Raw genomic sequence first — 15,164 nt, 5'->3', positions numbered from 1 at the left:
CACTCCACCCCTTCTCCCAAGGCCCTGCCCTCGCTCCGCCTCTTCCCATCCCCACTCTGCTCTCTCCCCTGAAGCCCCGCCCTCACTCTGCTTCTTCCCGCACCCAATCTACCCCCTCCCCGAGGCCCCCGCCTGCTGCTCTGTGCTGTCCACCCTCCACCAAGCCCTTCCCCGAGCCGCCAAACAGCTGTGGCTCGTGGGTGCTGAGCACCCACTATTTTTTTCCCATGGGTGCTCCAGCCCCAGAGGACCCACATAGTCAGTGCCTATGCTCTGAAATGTGAGCAAAGGTAATCCCTAGATAATGGATTATATGGAAGTGATGTGGGTGTTTGTAGAGGGAATTAGGGGGAGAAGGATAGAGGTTTCCTATTAAATAAGAAGTGAGGGAACTTGCTTTATGTTTTAACCAGAAACTTGATAAAGAGGGCAGATGTCCTAATTCCTCAGGGGCTTCAAATGATTATCACTACAGAGCTCTAAGTCATCACCTAGTACCTCCTGCTCCACCTCAAGTATCAAAGAAACATGGATACCCCTGGCATCTGCATGTTTGGAAACTTGGACTGAATCAGCACTGCCTATAAAACAATATGTGCCATATATCTGGAAACAAATGATCGGCAAAGGAAAAACCATAATGCAGCAAGATAACAAGGTAAACAAGTCAGGCAGATTATTTTTCCAAAACATTGTGCAATTGATGTGGAAAGCCGCCTCTTCAGGTAACAAGCTGCAGAATCAAAGGCCGTGGGTTCTAGGAGATTTTCCCATAGACATGTTTTTACAGTTGTGGTTAATGTGTGACTAATGCTTACTGTGGAGTAACCACACAACCACTCCTTAGAGCTGTGATACAGAATGGAACTTAACTTCATTAGTAGGGGTTTGTTTTAAAGTACAAATGGTGACTGCAGAAAAAGATTAACAACAATGCTTTTCAAAACTCCTCTTAAAGTTTGTGCACTGGCCCGTTGTGAATGTGCAAACTGCTGCAATTAGACTTCAATTCATATTTTAAAATAACTAAGACAAATCACCTGACAAGACCAGTAAACAGGTCAAAGGCTTCTGATTGTAGGCACCTGCCATCAAATATTAACTGCAATATTTCAGCAGTAAGAGCAGTCCCTACTAAAGTCTCCATCAGCTGTATGCAAATTAACATTTCATCCAGTGTAATAAATAAATAACAAACAATAATAAATAATAATTAATAACAAACCACACCACATGTTCAAAAGTCTATAGAAGGGCAGTTAAGGGCAGCCAGACCACTTTAATTCTGCCCTCTGCAGTGTTGTCCTGAGGACAATCAGAAACTCTAAGGAAACCTTATCCATCAGATAAGATTATTAAGGCTCAAGTACAATTGGCGTTTGATCACTCATGAAATGCATGTGTGATGGATGGATAAGGTTGTCTCAGACTTCCTACTGGCCTCATAGTGGCTTTTCCGATGCTCAAATCCTTTAGTGAGGGGATATATGTAGGCAAATAGGTATGGTTGAGTGGGTGACCCTAACTGTGTATTTGCACACTTTTAAAATACTTTTATTTTAATAGATTCATAGATTCCAAGGCCAGAAGGGACCACTGTGGTCCTCTAGTCTGAACGCCTGTATAATACAGGGCATAGAACGTCCCCAAAATCATTCCTAGAGCATATCTCTTAGAAAATCATCCCATCTTGGTTTTAAAATTGTCAATGATGGAGAATCCACCACAACCCATAGTAAGTTGTTCCAATGGATAATTACTCTCACTTTTAAAAATGTACACCTTATTTCCAGTCTGAATTTGCCCACCTTCAACTTCCAGCCTTAGGATTGTGTTACAACTTTCTCTGCTAGACTGAAGAGCCCGTTATTAAATATTTGTTGCGCAGGTAGATATTTATAGATTGTAATCAAGTCACCTCTTAACCTTCTCTTGGTTAAGCGAGATAGACTGAGCTCTTTGATTCTATAAGGCAGGTTTTCTAATCCTTTAATCATTCTTATGTCTCTTCTCTGTACCCTCTCCAATTTAGCAACATCCTTCTTGAATCATGGACACCAGAACTGGACACACTATTCTAGCAGCAGTCACACCAGTACCAATACAGAGGTGGAATAACCTCTCTACTCCTACTTGAAGATTCCTCTGTTTATGCATCCAAGAATTGTCTTGATCATTCTGGCTGCAGTATCACATTGGGAGCTCATGTTCAGCTGATTATCCACCACAACCTCCAAATCTTTTTCAGTCACTGCTTCCCAGGACAGAAGCCCCCATCCTGTAAGTATGGCCTACAGTCCTTGTTCCTAGATGTACATTTAGCCATATCAAAATGCATATTGTTTGCTTGCACCCATCTTACCAAGCAATCCAGATCACGCTGTATCAGTGACCTGGCCTCTTCATTATTTACCACACCCCCAATTTTTGTATCATCCTTTATCAGTGATGATATTATGTTTACTTCTGGAACATTAATAAAAATGTTAAATAGTATGGGGCCAAGGACCGATCCCTGCAGGATTCCACAAGAAACACATCCATTTGATGTTTTCCCATTTACAATTACATATTGAGACCTACCAGCCAGCTTTTATTTTATTTAATGGTGTGTCACGTTAATTTTATATCATTCTAGTTTGTTAATCAAAATGTCATGTGGTACCAAGTCAAATACCGTCTAAGTATATTACATCAACACTATTACCTTTATCAGGCAAACTTGTAATCTCATCAGAAAAGTTATCAGGTAGTCTGACAGGATCTATTTTTCATAAACCCATGTTGATTGGCACTAATTATATTACCCTCTTTAATTCTTTATTATTTGAGTCCCATATCAGCTACTCCATTATCTTACCTGGGATCGTTAGACTGACAGACCTATAATTACCCACGTCATCCCATTTACCCTTTTTATATAGTGGCACAACGTTAGCTTTCTTCCAGTCTTCTGGAGTGGTATCATCTGATATAACCACATCACCTGTTTTTTACCAAATAGAGGACAGAAAGTAAAGTGCAACCTTAAATTGGAATGTCCAGATTTTCTATTGTTTGTGGTTGTTACGAGAAAATTACAACATTCTCTTGAGGATTTTCTTGGCTGAAATTACATTAACCTTCATTCCAGTTTAATTTTTTGCATGGGAATTTCCTTAGGTCTTTTAAAAAAAAATTGCTCAGTGATAGGAGTCTCTGTGGGCCTTGTAAGGAATTGGAATGCTGGAAGCACCTGTACTATATGCAGGAACGGACCCCGTTGTTTCCCATCTCCATAGGTGGCTTCTTCGCTCCCATTCCCTGTACCAGACCTCTTGCCTTGCAGGTAAATTTCCTTCTGTTCCTTCAAAGACCAAACCCACCTGTTCCACATGTTACTCCTGGCCAGGTGCTTCCCTACCATGGCCGTTTGCATCTGAGCAATAAACATTGTGCAAAGTACATATTGCACCATGCAGCCTTACAAAATATGTGGCCATCTGACGAGTGCACGCTGGAGCAGTCACACATTGAACAGGGTATATAATGAGGGTGTATATTTTTAAATGCATGGTCTTCCTTGGTTTGGTATTTATACTTCCAATATTTAGCTAATTACTATTTGACACCCCTGCCCCCATGCCAAAACATTTGCCTCACCACGTGTTTGTGAAGTAAGTAAAATACTAAAACCATCCTATCCTCCTCAGAAATGCAGTCATCTTTTTGGTAATACATGCTTCCTATTTGCACTGCACAGCAACATCAACAACGGTCTACAAAAAAATGTGGAAAAGATCCCATATCCAATGGACACATCAGGGAGAATGTAGGAAGGCAGAATATTATTTCCTGCACTGGAATTTGGCCAGAAAATCAGGGCTAACACCTCTACAGGAAAAGTGCCTTAAAATGTTAATGCCCACAGGTGGTCAGGATCTTTGTTTTACGTTTGAAGAACAGAAAAGTATTAAATTACACCTCTACCCCGATATAACGCGACCCAATATAACACAAATTCGGATATAACGCAGTAAAGCAGCGCTCCAGGGGGGCGGGGCTGTGCACTCCGGTGGATCAAAGCAAGTTTGATATAATGCGCTTTCACCTATAACGCGGTAAGATTTTTTGGCTCCCGAGGACAGCGTTATATTGAGGTAGAGGTGTATTTCAAATCACAAATATAGCTAGTTTAATGGCTCATCTCACAGTGCAGCTCTCTACTAACTGGAATATGTGGGCGACCTTGATGGCTGTCTCTCTTGGTCTAGTAGGCCTTCTCTCTGAGGCCTTGTCTATACAAGAGAGTTGTACTGATTTAGGTAAATTGGAACAACCCCTTTGTTGTGGTGATTTACCCAAATGTACTTGTTCCCATAATATAGGAACTAGAGGCCACCAAATGAAATTAATGGGCAGCAGGTTTAAAACAAATAAAATAAAGTTCTTCTTCACACAGTGTACAGTCAACATGTGGAACTCCTGGCCTGAGGAAGTTGTGAAGGCTAGGACTATAACAGGGTTTAAAAGAGAACTGGATAAATTCATGGAAGTTAAGTCCATTAATGGCTATTAGCCAGGATGGGTAAGGAATGGTGTCCCTAGCCTCTGTTTGTCAGAGGGTGGAGATGGATGGCAGGAGAGAGATCACTTGATCATTGCCGGTTGGGTTCACTCCCTTTGGGGCACCTGGCATCGGCCACTGTCGGTAGACAGGATACTGGGCTGGATGGACCTTTAGTCTGACCCAGTACGGCTGTTCTTATGTTCAAATCAGTTTTTAGACCTATTTAGTTAAATTGTTGTAACTTTCTCATGCAGACGAGACCTGAGACTCACAGATGAGATGCTCTGTGTTGATGGGGTGTTGTTTATGTATGTATATACTGTGGTAACACATACACACTACAAACATTGTGCTGGGGATATATGAGAAAGACAAATCCTTGTCCCAAAGAGCTTGCAATCTAAAATGGCAAGAGACAGGAAAAATGGCTGAGAGGAGGCAATAAGCCAATAGGACAGAGGCAGCCGAAGCAGGGACCTTTGGACATTCAGAATACTTTCTATACTTTTTGACTAGACTTTCACTGCCCTGCTCTGATTGGCTGTTTGCTCCAACCCTCTCCCTTCCTCACAGTCTCTTCACCTCAGCTTCACTCCACACCTGTCTCTTTCACCCTATTCTTCCCTGCCCATTTCTTTCTATTTAGATTATCCCCACCTAAGTGATTCCTCCCCTCCCCCACCGCAAAAAACAGTCATGGAATTAACATGCTGTTTTCTGCATGACATTGTTCATGCAGTTTGTATGAACCCAGTGTCTGTCTTGACTATTTAGACTGTAAACCCTTTGAGGCAGAAACCAACTACTATTGTGTGTGTACAGTGCCTAGCACAGTGGGGCCTCATTCTTGACTGGCCCTTAGGCAGTACCAGAATAACCATGATTACTAATAATAAGCAAGATAGTTGCTGATATAAGAGATACTTTTCATTATGCCCCTTTGCAATTTACTAATTTTAGTTTATTTTTAATCCTTAGCTATTTATTACTTTTTATTTTGCTCAGACGCATGACCTTTAATTTCTATTTTTCTGCTTTTTGAACCATTGTACATTTTCTGATTTTAAAAAATGATTGCCCTGGTCTATTTTCTGTTTTGGTTGATCTTAAACATATATACAGCATGTGTGTATAAATATTTATATAGTGGTACAGATCATATCAGGCCTGATATATGTGTATGTATATCTAGCTATCATATCATGCTGGGGCCTGCATGTGTTACCACTACATTATGTACACAGACAAACAAAGACCCAAGTTGCTGGATTACCGACTCCTGAAGCATGGCTCCCAGCAGTGGCACATCTGCGGTGCCTGTGCTAAAAAGTTAGAGGAAGTAGAGTGGGAACAAAGACTAGAATGAATCAGTATGTGAAAGTGAGACCAACCCACTAGCACCGGGCACCTGTTCACAAGGGAGGAAAGCATTTCTTAATCCTGCTGTCTTTGGCATCCACCAAAAGGTCATCTCTTCCTAGTGACTGTCTTTTATTATGTGTATAATCATAGTACCTAGGAGCCCCAGTTGTGGACCAGCTCACCATTGTGCTAGGCACTGTACCTACACCATGCCCTCCCTGTTGTGAGATTATCACCTGTTCGAATTTAGGATAAGATCTTCTGGTCCAGGAGCTGTGTTCATGCTGTAAAGCTCCATGCACATCCACAACCCTGTATAAGTAATAGTAGAGATAGGATGGTGTCAGGTGGACAATGCAAATAATTTAATATTCATTACAGAAAATTCAGCACTGAATCAGTATTGTCATCCTATTGGGACTGTTATAGGGGGATGCCTACTGGTAATGAGAATAGTAGAAACCTTTCCTCCTTTAATGCCATGAGCTACATGGGGCTGAGCATGATGTCTTGGTGATGATTTATTTTGCCTTCCACTAGTGGCAGTACTGTTAGTGGCTAATCTGGTTTGGTCTCTACAAATAGGACATCCCAGAAGCCTTCACCTAGAAATGTAGTCCAGCTGGTCTTAATGTACTAGACAGCAAGAGACTTCGCTTCCTTGATGACAATGACATAGTTCAGAAGGTCAAGGGCTTTATGTCTTATTACTAAATAGAAAAAAAACTAAGGAAAAAATGTATTGGAATGAAAAGGGAAGACTTTTCTAATTATTCTCTAGGACTGTGTTCTTTGCAGATGTAAGTACAGTATCCCCCATAGACAGCTCCCCTTGTATTCTTTACTTCAATCATAGTTCCAGGCTCAGATTTATTTGCTGCTTCCTCACTATCATTTACCCTCCTCCACCCTATTTTCTGTATTTCCATGCACACTTGCCCCACCATTTTCCCCCTCACTGGGGACCTGGACACAAGGTCAAGGATTCTCTTCCTGCTGCATCTCATGCCTCTCAGTTGTAGCCAGGACCAATGTGGTATTCACCCCAATGTTGAGGAAGTAGGAAGCCAGGGAGCTATTACTGCATGAGGCATAGTGAATATAAAGATAGAAGAACAGGAGTACGTGTAGCACCTTAGAGACTAACAAATTTATTTCAGCATAAGCTTTCGTGGGCTACAGCTCACTTCTTCAGATGCATAGAGTGAAACACACAGACAGAAGATATTTATACATACAGAGAACATGAAAAGGTGGAAGTACGCATACCAATTGTAAGAGGCCAATCAACTGAGATGAGCTATCAGTAGTAGCAGAAGAAAAAACTTTGAAGTGATAATCGAGATGACCCATAGAAGGTGTGAGGAGAACTTAACATAGGGGGAAAAAAATGCAATTAGTGTAATGACCCAACCATGCCCAGTCTCCGTTTAGACCCAAGTTAATTGTGTCTAATTTGCATATTAATTCGAGTTCAGCAGTCTCTCTTTGGAGTCTGTTTTTGAAGGGTTTTTTTGTTGCAAAACTGACACCTTCAAGTCTGTCACTGAGTGATTAGAGAGGTTGAAGTGTTCTCCCACTGGTTTTTGAATGTTATGAGTCCTGATGTCAGATTTGTGTCCATTTATTCTTTTGCCTAGAGACTGTCCAGTCTGGCCAATGTACATGGCAGAGGGGCATTGCTGGCACATGATGGCATCTATCACGTTGGTAGATGTGCAGGTGAACGAGCCCCTGATAGTGTGGCTGATGTGGTTAGGTCCTATGATGGTGTCATGTGAATAGAGCTGGCATCGGGCTTTGTTGCAAGGATAGGTTCCTGGGTTAGTGTTTTTGTTGTATGGTGTACGGTTGCTGGTGAGTATTTGCTTAAGGTTGGGAGGCTGTCTGTAAGCGAGGACTGGTCTGTCTCCCAAGATCTGTGAGAGTGAGGGATCATCTTTCAGGATAGGTTGTAGATCTTTGGTGATGCGCTGGAGAGGTTTCAGTTGGGGGCTGAAGGTGGCGGCTAGAGGCATTCTGTTATTTTCTTTGTTGGGCCTGTCCTGTAGTAGGTGGCTTCTGGGTACTCCTGTTCTTTTTGCGGATACAGACTAAAACAGCTGCTACTTTGAAACTTATAAAGATAGAGAAACCCTGATCCTTTTCTTCATGCCAGAAGATCTAGAATACATAGTTAGAATGGCTGAGGATTTTTTGGGGGGGCGGGGGGGAGGGAAAGAGGGAGGGAGAGAAATTTTTGATTGAATAAGGCATGTGACCCAAACTCAAATCTCAGAGATAGATACTATGACCTCTTCTCTAACAATCCCCATTGTCAATGATGCCATTTGCTGAGATGGATGCACCCCAAGACAGTGAATAAGCAACTTGAGCAAAATGGGATTACACCGCCTCCTCCTTAGCCTTAAAGAGAGGCATGGGCTGCCTGGTTACCTGTAGTGTATCACTTTGTGCTAAGCCTTTAGGCTGTAAACCTACTGGTTCTGGCTAAGACACCACAGACATCAGCAATAGGCTTGCAAGTTCCATCATACATTGATGATGCCTCATGCGACATTACTGCATTGACTTATGCCAGTGAAACTTATGTCACTCAGGGAGGTGTTTTTTCCACACTCCTGAGTAACATAAGTTTTTGCCAATGTAAGTGGTAGTGTAGTCATGGCCTAACTCAAAGTCACTGCTAAATACAAGGTGGGACAGATTGTTTAGCACAAGTACTTAACACTTTACAAGGGATCATTCCAGGTGCAAGGGACTATTCAAGGTGAAGTGGCCCATTAATGCCTCTCCAGTCATAGGTAGGAAAGGAAGGGGGATGGAGGGAAGCAACTGAGCTTTTTAAATGGATTATAGATCGTTGTAATAAGCCATAAATTCAGCATCTCTATTCATATAGCAACTGTGTGGGTGAAACCAGATAATCACTATGTCTTTTATCATGAGTTCGTTCAAGAGCAAACACCTGTTGGCAAACACTTTTCACAAAGCAATCGCTCTCAGTCCTCATCCTCAAGGGGAACTAGTATACCACTTTCAGAAGTGGAGCCTAGGAGAACATTCATAATTTTGCTGTGTCTATACTACAGATCTTGCTGGAGCTGTGCCACTATAAGGTCTCCTGTGTAGCCAATGGGAAAGAGCTCTCTTGTTGGCATAATTAAACCACCCCCCATGAGTGGCGGTAGCCATGTCAGCAGGAGAGCATCTCCCACTGCCATAGTCCTGTCTACACCAGCACTTAGATCAGTGAAACTTATGTCAGTCAGGGAGTTATTTTCACACCCCTGATCAGAGACAAACTGCTAGTGTAGACATAGGCCTTGGCTACACTTGCGAGTTACAGCACTGTAAAAACTCCCCCAGCGCTGTAACTCACTCCCCGTCCACACTGGCAAGGCATTTGCAGCGCTGTATCTCCGTGGTTGCAGCGCTGCATGTACTCCACCTCCCCGAGAGGAATAGCGAGTATTGCGCTGCTGCTGCAGCGCCAGTGTGGCCGCCCAATGCACTGTGAATGGCCTCCAGAATTATTCGGCAGTATCCCACAATGCCTGTTCTAGCCACTCTGGTCATCAGTTCAAACTCTACTGCCCTGGCCTCAGGTAACCAACCATGTGACCGACCCTTTACATTCCCCGGGAATTTTAAAAATCCCCTTCCTGTTTGCTCAGCCCGGCGTGGCATGGAGTGCTATCAGCGAATCTTTCCAGGTAACCATGCCTCCACGCGCCAAGCGAGCCCCAGCATGGAGCAATGGCGAGTTGCTGGACTTCATCAGTGTTTGGGGGGAGGAAGCTGTACAGTCCCAGCTGCACTCCAGCCGTAGGAATTACGATACCTTCGGGAAGGTATCAAAGGACATGATGGAAAGGGGCCATGACCGGGATGCCCTGCAGTTCACGATTAAAGTGAAGGAGCTGCGGGAGTGCCTACCGCAAAATCCGCGATGCAAACGGCCGCTCGGGTGCTCCCCCCGTGACCTGCCAATTCTACAAAGAGCTGGATGCGATACTTGGGGTTAACCCCACCTCCACTCTGAGCACCACCATAGACACTTCAGAGCCGGTGTGGGGGAGGGAGGAGGAAGAGGAGGAGGAAAACGGGAGTGATGGTGGTGGGCCGGATGGAGACACCCTGGAATCCCTGGAGCCATGTAGCCAGGAGCTCTTCTCGAGCCAGGAGGAAGGTAGCCAGTTGCAGCGGCCGGTACTTAGTAGAGGACAAACAGAAGAGCAGGTTCCCAGTAGGCATTTTTTTTTTCGGGAAGGAATTTTTTCGGTGCGGGCTCTTTGGGAGAGGAGGGTTAGGCATGCATGCCTAGATGCAGAATAGTGCATTGATGTGGTTTATCACATCGCGGTAATCGGCCTCGGTAATCTCCTCGAATGTCTCATCCAGAATGTGTGCAATGCGCTTGCGCAGGTTTATCAGGAGAGCCACCGTGGTCCTTGTCCCAGCCAGGCTAATGTGTCCGCGCCACTGGGCCGCGAGGGGGACCATTGCTGCACACAGGCAAGCTGCATATGGGCCAGGGCGGAAGCCGCATTGCGGTAGAAGACCTGCTTCCCAGGTCACCCTCAGCAGCAAGATATTGTCCAGGACGAACTCCTGTGGAAAATGTTGGGACAGTGTTCAGCGTAGGTGCCCCCTGAAGCTGTTGGCTCTCCCCAAGGCACAGAAACCCAGAGGACAGTGCAGCCCTGAAACGATCAGTCCCCCTTACTCACCATTTTGAGGCTCCCGTGGGATGTGTGTGCGCGCTGTTTCAGATGGAAAAATTATGCTATTGTGTAGACCCTGTGTGTTTTCTACTCCTTAAGTGCAGGGGGAATCATTACTCTGTCTGGTATAAACAATGCTGCCTATGTTAAATGTTGCATTTTGCCTATACAGCTGCATCAACCTTGAGACTTCAGACGCCCCTCTTATCGCCTGCTCAGAGACTGCAAAGACTCAGGAAGAGACCGCGAAAAAGCAAAGACGACATGCTGCAAGAAGTGATGCAGCAATCTATTAAAGAAAATGAGAAAGCACAGAACTGGAGGGAGAGAGAGAAAGCAGGATCCGCCAGGAAAACGCAGCGCACCGGTGGCAAAGCACCGCGCACCGGCAGCAAAGCATCCTGGAGCGCCAAGCAGATGCTATCCAGGAGCTGGTAGCCATGCAGAAAGAGGAGCAGTCCTGCAAAGGCAAACGCCACCCCTCCCCTACAGCCCTTGTCCCAACTCTTTCCGTTGTGCCCCACTGTCACCTCCAACCCACTTTCCCCAACTTCCGTGTTCTTCACGCCACCCGCTGCCTCCAACACCAGTATCTTCACCACCCAGCCTTGAAAACCACGACCCTTACCCTCTGCACTCAACCCCCATCACCATGCAGTATAGCTGTCCTGAAGTGCAGCACTCACTGCACAGCACACCAGACAGGACATATGCGAATCTGTGATTGTACCGTTCCCCACTCCACCCCCTTGTTTCTTTTCAATAAATGGATTTTTTGGCTTTGAAAACATTCTTTATTATTGCATAAAGTAAAAGACTCCTTAGCCCAGGAAATAAACAGGCACTGCAAGTCTGCTTAGCAAACAATGATTCCTAAAGATTGGAACTACTGCACTTCACTCCCGTGCAGGGCACCAGATATCACTGCTGGTTTTCAGCCTCAAATTGCTCCCTCAAGGCATCCCTAATCCTTGCAGTCCCACACTGGGCCCCTGTAATAGCCCTGCTCTCTGGCTGTGCAAATTCAGCCTCCAGGTGTTGAACCTCAGAGGTCCATGCCTGAGTGAAGCTTTCACCCTTCCCTTCACAAATATTATGGAGGGGAGGGCACAGCACGCGGATATAACCGCGGGGATGCTGTTTTCAGCCAAGTCCAGCTTCCCATACAGAGATCGCCAGCGGCCCTTTAAACGGCCAAAGGCACACTCCACAGTCATTCGGCACCGGCTCAGCCTGTAGTTGAACCGTTCCTTGCTGTTGTCAAGGCTCCCTGTGTAGGGTTTCATGAGCCATGGCATTAACGGGATCTCCAAGGATCACAATGGGCATTTCAACTTCCCCTACCGTGATCTTCCACTCTGGGGAAAAAGTCCCAGCCTGCATCTTCCTGAACAGCCAAGTGTTCCGAAAGATGCGTGCGTCATTCACCTTTCCGGGCCAGCCTGTGTTGATGTCAATAAAAGCCCACGGTGATCCACAAGCGCCTGGAGAACCATAGAGAAATACCCCTTCCGATTAACGTACTCGGATCCTAGGTGGGGTGGTGCCAGAATAGGAATGTGCATCCCATCTATCGCCCCTCCACAATTAGGGAACCCCATTTGTGCAGAGCCATCCACTATTTCCTGCACATTACCCAAAGTCACGGTGGTTCTGAGTAGGATGCGATTAATGGCCTTGCAAACTTGCATCAACACGATTCCAACGGTCGACTTTCCCACTCCAAACTGGTTTGCGACCGACCGGTAGCTGTCTGGAGTTGCCAGCTTCAAGATCGCAATAGCCACCCGCTTCTCCACTGGCAGGGAAGCTCTCAATCTCGTGTCCTTGTGCCTCAGGGTGGGGGCAAGCTCCTCACACAGTACCATGAAAGTGGCTTTTCTCATCCGAAAGTTCTGCAGCCACTGCTAGTCATCCCAGACTTCCATGACGATGTGATCCCACCGCTCGGTGGGTGTTTCCCAAGCCTAAAAGCGGCATTCCATGGTGCTGAGCACCGTGAATGCCACAAGCAATTTTGTGTCGCACGCGTTACGTGGCTCAATAGCATCGTCTGACTCCTCACCCTCACTGTCACTTTGGATCTTAAGGAATAGTTCGACAGCCAAACGTGACGTGCCGGCAAGACTCGTCAGCATACACCTCAGCAGTTCGGACTCCATTTCCCGCAGACAGATTGCGCTACACAGAAACCGTTGAAAGATGATGCCAAAGGTGGATGGAAACAAAGGGATTTCTGGGATGCGAAGTAATGCATCACGGGGCATTGGGACAGGACCCAGAATCCCCTGCACCCACGCCCCCTTCCCACAACCCACGGTGCCAGAATGGGAAAAGGTGCTCTGTGGGATGGCTGCCCATAATGCACCGCTCCCAATAGTGCTGCAATTGCCGCAAATGTGACCACAACAGTGCGCTGGGCAGCTGTCAGTGTGGACAGACTGCAGCGCTTTCCCTACTCAGCTGCACGAAGTCAGGTTTAACTCGCAGCGCTGTACATCTGCAAGCGTAGCCAAGGCCATAGTGGGGTCACTGCTAAATACAAGGTGGAACAGATTGGTTAGCATAATTAGTTAAGACATTTCAAGGGATCATTCCAGGCGAAGTGGCCCATTAACACCTCTCCAGTCAGGGAGGAAAGGAAGCAGAGTGAGAGGGAAAAGCAGCTGTTGGGCTGGTTAGTGGTTTATAGATTGATGTAATAAGCCATAAATCCAGTGTCTATTCAGCCCATGATTTAAGCTACGTACACACTACCACTTATTACAGTATAATGGATGTCACTCGGGGTGAAAACAAGCCACCAAGTGCTGTAAGTTACACCAACCTAAGGGCCAGTGGGGACATAGCTATGTTGTCAGCATTGAGCTGTTACACAAGAAATCTTATAGGGCTGTAGCCAGAGTTAGTTTGCCACACCCGAAGAAGAGCTCTGTGCAAGCTTGAAAGCCACTCTCACCCCAACAGAAATTGGTCCAAGGAAAGATCTCACCTACCTTGTCAGTCTAATCTGGAGACAGTTCAATGGCCCTTTTACTAACTGCTCTGCCAAACTTCTTCTGAATGGTCTTGGCTGATTAAAGCATATTCTTCTACACTAGTAAGGAATCCAAAGCCTTGTTGCAAGGAAATCCTTTCTGGACAGCCCTCCTGTGGAGTGCAATACATACACATGACTGATTCCCACTAGACCGAGGAGCCCAGAGGGTAACAGCCCCTCTTGAATTTGACAAAGGCAATGACCTACTCCAGGTTAGTTTTGATATGGGTACAAGCAGCAGTGACCAGTGTGTTTGGTTTGGGGTTTTTTTGGGGTGGGAGGGGAGGAAATAAGCAATACTTTATCATTTGCCAAGTTGCACACAAGCAGATTCTTAGGTAGAAAGTAAGTATCTGATCTATGCATGCCCACAAATGGCATCCAATCCTTTCCATTGATGGAAAAATCCACATCTGGTCATAGGCTCTGGTAGCCTCACTACTTTCCTCTTGCTTGTTCAGTCTAAAGTTGACTTCCCCTCTCGCCTTTACTTACTCTTTGCCAATTCCCCCACTAGTTGGGACTGACTGACATCCCTGTGTAGGACAGGAACAGTAGGTCTTCAATCCACAGGGCCTTTCCCCCTCCCTCCTATCAGTAACAGTTCATTGTAGCATCAAAGTATTTTAGTCCTTTGGCAATGTAATTCAAACCCAATAGGAGATCTTGTCCCTGGTGTGGTGACACCCACATGATCTATCCTCTACCCAAAAAGGTAGTAAAGAAAGGTACTTTATGGACAAGATAGAAGTTCCACTGTGCATCCCATCAGTATTTGGGACATGTGGTCAGTCCTCTCACCCTCCCAATGCTTGCAAGAGCCACTTTAGACCACAGAATTAGAGATGAGGTAGTGGGATACTCCTGGTACACAAGACTTCCATTAGTGTGTGTCCTTTTATTGAAGCAATGCCTACTGAAGAATCTAAGATTAGCACAAGCAGAAGAGTACATGGGAGCAGGAAAACTGATTCCCAACTAGACCTAGACCCCACATTTGTAGGGCTCAGTGTAGAGTCACATGTAGAAACCCATTCAACTCCCTCTGCTCCTAAAGCCAAGTACTTATCACCGTCCTCAAATCCAAGCCAGTTCCTGTGCGCTAGCAATCCCCACTCAGGCAAGAGCAGCCTATTTGAAACCTCAAAATGTCTGGCACTATGTCTGCGGCCCAAAAATCCAGAAACCGATAGAAAAGCACAACTCAGAATAGGGAGAAGGAATCTGAAACAGCAGGTTGGTTGCCAACAGCTGCTCAGACCTTTGACAGCCACAGAGATTCAGGTGGTTCTGTTCCAACTTCTGCTCAGTACTTAAACTGCTCTGCCTCTGAACTGTGTTTCTGGTTAAGAAAGTGCTTCTCCCTGCTATTATGAAGTGAGAACATGCTAGACTTCCAGGGCCTACTCTTCAAACGCTCTTTCAGGGCTGAAGCGGCTTGTGTAGCTCTATGCCCTTGAACAAGCTTCAAAGAACTCCAGGATTT

This window comes from Emys orbicularis, chromosome 3, assembly GCF_028017835.1.
Source record: "Emys orbicularis isolate rEmyOrb1 chromosome 3, rEmyOrb1.hap1, whole genome shotgun sequence".
Lineage (NCBI taxonomy): Eukaryota > Metazoa > Chordata > Testudines > Emydidae > Emys > Emys orbicularis.
Note: the sequence above shows the minus strand (reverse complement) of the source record.